A 5,000-nucleotide genomic window follows, 5' to 3' on the forward strand; every position below is an offset into this window, starting at 1 on the left:
TACCGTCATCTATGAGACGCCAAGCCGACTAAGACAGCCATGGGCCCACAGTGCCCTTCTTTCGACCCCACCCACAAAGCCTGCATCCTCTGTCGACAACAGCACCCCAACGCCAGCGCCTCTGCCGCACGAAGTCGTGGACCGGCAATCACTCCACCTGCACCTGTTCGTGCCCCACCCCAACCGCCCAACTCGCAGCTCCAGCGGATGAACGGCGGACTTTGCTCGCACTCGCAATGTGCAATCCACCCCTATAACGTGCGTTTCATGAAGAGTTATGTCCAATATGCGACATTCCCGCTGTCCCTATACATGAGCTGCGAGCTGTACCACGTACGAGCTACAGACGCGAGCGCGTTGCTCTCTGTACGAATGCAGATGCTCAGCGGCAGCTAGGAGGCGCTCCATCCATGTCGGTACCGGTGAGCGTTGCACTCGCAGTCGCAAAAACGTACGGCAAGTATATTACTCGGAAGAGTCAATGACAGTCCAAGCCCCCCTGCGTGGGAAGAGTCTTCCTAGGCCATGACCCACCGGAAGGGCGCAGCGTCCCCCACCCCAGACATGTGACGTCACACTATCGGTATTGACGACTAGACTGATTCCTTATAATCATTTGCCATACACCGGTGGAAGCTGCCGAGACGAGTAACTACATAGCGGGCTCGCCGTGTCACTAATGTACAGAGATACAATAGTTTCGACTGGAACCGGATTAAACGTATACACGGCGCTGATTAGTAATAGATAGAGCCATCAGAATACAGATAATGTATACAACTGTCCGTATACATGCTGAAAGACTCTGCTCACAATCACACGTCAGCCAGACACTCTTATCACGCACTACTCTCTGCCTGTAACAGGCACACAGACAATATCTAAGCACCAGCATGGAACAACACCCAGTGCATCCTCTCTGCCACATTAGACAATCCACACTATCATAACCAGACCGGGAGGTCCACTCGGAAAACAGAATATCCCACCCTTCCGACAACCACCATTGCTCAGCTAAGCCACCAACACCCACACATGTCCTACACAGGGGTGCACCCAACATCACAATACTGCCTCCTGTCACACCACACAAACAATGGCACGAATGAAAGACACAGGTCTGCCACAAGCATGGAATCAGAGCGCCGCCTGTTATGAGCCAAAGGTGCACCCTGACGTGGCAAATCAGATGATGCCGCAGTCATTTACTTACGATAATCACAATCAACAAACCAGCCCCCCCCCCCCCCGAAAACACCTTTCCTTACAACAATGTGTGCCTTAACCTAACCCGTATTGTGCCTTAACCTAACCCGTATTGTGCCTTAACCTAACCCGTATTGTGCCTTAACCTAACCCATATTGCGCCTTAACCTAACCCATATTGCGCCTTAACCTAACCCATATTGCGCCTTAACCTAACCCATATTGCGCCTTAACCTAACCCATATTGTGCCTTAACCTAACCTATATTGTACCTTAACCTAACCCATATTGTACCTTAACCTAACCCATATTGTACCTTAACCTAACCTATATTGTACCTTAACCTAACCTATATTGTACCTTAACCTAACCTATATTGGGCCTTAACCTAACCTATATTGGGCCTTAACCTAACCTATATTGGGCCTTAACCTAACCTATATTGGGCCTTAACCTAACCTATATTGGGCCTTAACGTAACCCACGTTGCGCCTTAACCTAACCTATATTGTACCTTAACCTAACCCATATTGTACCTTAACCTAACCTATATTGGGCCTTAACCTAACCTATATTGGGCCTTAACCTAACCTATATTGGGCCTTAACCTAACCTATATTGGGCCTTAACGTAACCCACGTTGCGCCTTAACGTAACCCACGTTGCGCCTTAACGTAACCCACGTTGCGCCTTAACGTAACCCACGTTGCGCCTTAACGTAACCCACGTTGCGCCTTAACGTAACCCACGTTGCGCCTTAACCTAACCCATATTGCGCCTTAACCTAACCCATATTGCGCCTTAACCTAACCCATATTGCGCCTTAACCTAACCCATATTGTACCTTAACCTAACCTATATTGTACCTTAACCTAACCTATATTGTACCTTAACCTAACCTATATTGGGCCTTAACCTAACCTATATTGGGCCTTAACCTAACCTATATTGGGCCTTAACCTAACCTATATTGGGCCTTAACCTAACCTATATTGGGCCTTAACGTAACCCACGTTGCGCCTTAACGTAACCCACGTTGCGCCTTAACGTAACCCACGTTGCGCCTTAACGTAACCCACGTTGCGCCTTAACGTAACCCACGTTGCGCCTTAACGTAACCCACGTTGCGCCTTAACCTAACCCATATTGCGCCTTAACCTAACCCATATTGCGCCTTAACCTAACCCATATTGCGCCTTAACCTAACCCATATTGTGCCTTAACCTAACCTATATTGTACCTTAACCTAACCCATATTGTACCTTAACCTAACCTATATTGTACCTTAACCTAACCTATATTGTACCTTAACCTAACCTATATTGTACCTTAACCTAACCCATATTGCGCCTTAACCTAACCCATATTGCGCCTTAACCTAACCCATATTGCGCCTTAACCTAACCCATATTGCGCCTTAACCTAACCCATATTGCGCCTTAACCTAACCCATATTGCGCCTTAACCTAACCCATATTGCGCCTTAACCTAACCCATATTGCGCCTTAACCTAACCCATATTGCGCCTTAACCTAACCCATATTGTACCTTAACCTAACCCATATTGTACCTTAACCTAACCTATATTGTACCTTAACCTAACCTATATTGTACCTTAACCTAACCTATATTGTACCTTAACCTAACCTATATTGGGCCTTAACCTAACCTATATTGGGCCTTAACCTAACCTATATTGGGCCTTAACCTAACCTATATTGGGCCTTAACCTAACCTATATTGGGCCTTAACGTAACCCACGTTGCGCCTTAACGTAACCCACGTTGCGCCTTAACGTAACCCACGTTGCGCCTTAACGTAACCCACGTTGCGCCTTAACGTAACCCACGTTGCGCCTTAACGTAACCCACGTTGCGCCTTAACGTAACCCACGTTGCGCCTTAACGTAACCCACGTTGCGCCTTAACCCAACACACGTTGCGCCTTAACCCAACACACGTTGGGCCTTAACCCAACACACGTTGGGCCTTAACCCAACACACGTTGGGCCTTAACCCAACACACGTTGGGCCTTAACCCAACACACGTTGGGCCTTAACCCAACACACGTTGGGCCTTAACCCAACACACGTTGGGCCTTAACCCAACACACGTTGGGCCTTAACCCAACACACGTTGGGCCTTAACCCAACACACGTTGGGCCTTAACCCAACACACGTTGGGCCTTAACCCAACACACGTTGGGCCTTAACCCAACACACGTTGGGCCTTAACCCAACACACGTTGGGCCTTAACCCAACACACGTTGGGCCTTAACCCAACACACGTTGGGCCTTAACCCAACACACGTTGGGCCTTAACCCAACACACGTTGGGCCTTAACCCAACACACGTTGGGCCTTAACCTGCTCTGTAATTGTCATACGACGCGTTAAATTAGTGTGGTGTTGCCTAACTGCAACCCCCGCAATATAGTTTGCTACTCGCACTGCCTGGTCCCCAGAGTATCGCTTCATGTTAAACACCTTGCAGCTATACACTGTAATGCGGATGGCAGCAGGACGTACATGCTCAATGCCCTTCGCAGTTGTTCATTGGCATTTGCATGGCGAAGCACAGCCTACGTTGTGGTACGGCGTGTGTCAACTGTCCGCTGATGTTGTACGTCCAAATCACACACTGTACTGCACATTGGTCCTCATGTACTGAATGATACATCGTGGTACATGTGTGACCGTACCACGACTGCGCCAACAACGGCGAACCATACGGTCCAAATATTGTGCACTCAGCTACGTGTCGTCTCCCTATAAGAGCTGGATTGCAGTATGGTATGCCGTGGATGGCGATCAGCATGAGCCGTCTGTTGATGTAGTGGCGCGTGTTGTCAGACGTAGTCGTCTCTTCTCACACACCGTGATAGCATGGTGCACTGCGTTCCACATCTGCGACATGCGACAGAGGCCGGTTGACAGTCGTTCGCGCAATGGACATCGCATACGTACGGGGGCCACCTTCCACGTGTTCGCGAAGCGTGCACATGTTGTTGCGTGTATGTGGGCAGACATAGTGTGTCGTGACACCTGACACAGGGATGCAACAATCGTTGAATTTGCAAATGGCGATGGACGTCTACGTTTGCTGGTGACGTTACGCAAATGAACAACTGGTAAACGGTTGTGGTGCGGTTGTTCTCGCTAGAGGTGAATCAGTGATGGCGACGATCGGTTGAGCTACCAACCGGTTGTTTCAGCGATACCCACCATGCCCACGAACGTGAATGGCATGTGGGTGTGAAGCGATACGCGGCGGTGGCTGGGTGGGACCGTCCCCGGCCGGTGAGGGGGGGCCTCCCGGCGTGCTGGCCGCGCGGTGCGTGGGCGCACGCGCTACAGCCGGCTGGTGGGGGCGGCCAGTGGCAGGCGCGCCGGCCGACGGAGGCGGCAGGCGGCGCAGCTGCGCGCCGGCGCACCCTGCACGCGGCGCCGTGCGGCCAAAGTAGGTCCTCGCGGGCCCGGTGCGAAGCGCGGTGGACATCTGCAGTGTGCTGGTCCGATTGAGGACTGTGTGCGCTGAGGATGCGCCGCCGCCCGGCGCTCGGCGCCGCGACGCCGTCTGCTGCTCGGTCGCCTCTGCGGTTCTCGCAGGTGGTTTGTATCGCAGCTGTGCGGACGTGTTGGCGCGTGCGCTGTGCTGGGAGAGTTCGCTTCGGCACCCAAGTGGGGCTTTTGTCCTTCTGTGGCGCTGGCGTTGGAGCTGCCGGCCACCGTAGGTGGCGCGTGTTGTCTCCCGCCGGCAATGCCACGACAGCACGCTCCCGGGCCTCTGTCG

Source organism: Schistocerca americana, unplaced genomic scaffold (genome assembly GCF_021461395.2).
Source record: "Schistocerca americana isolate TAMUIC-IGC-003095 unplaced genomic scaffold, iqSchAmer2.1 HiC_scaffold_1042, whole genome shotgun sequence".
In the NCBI taxonomy this organism is placed as follows: domain Eukaryota; kingdom Metazoa; phylum Arthropoda; class Insecta; order Orthoptera; family Acrididae; genus Schistocerca; species Schistocerca americana.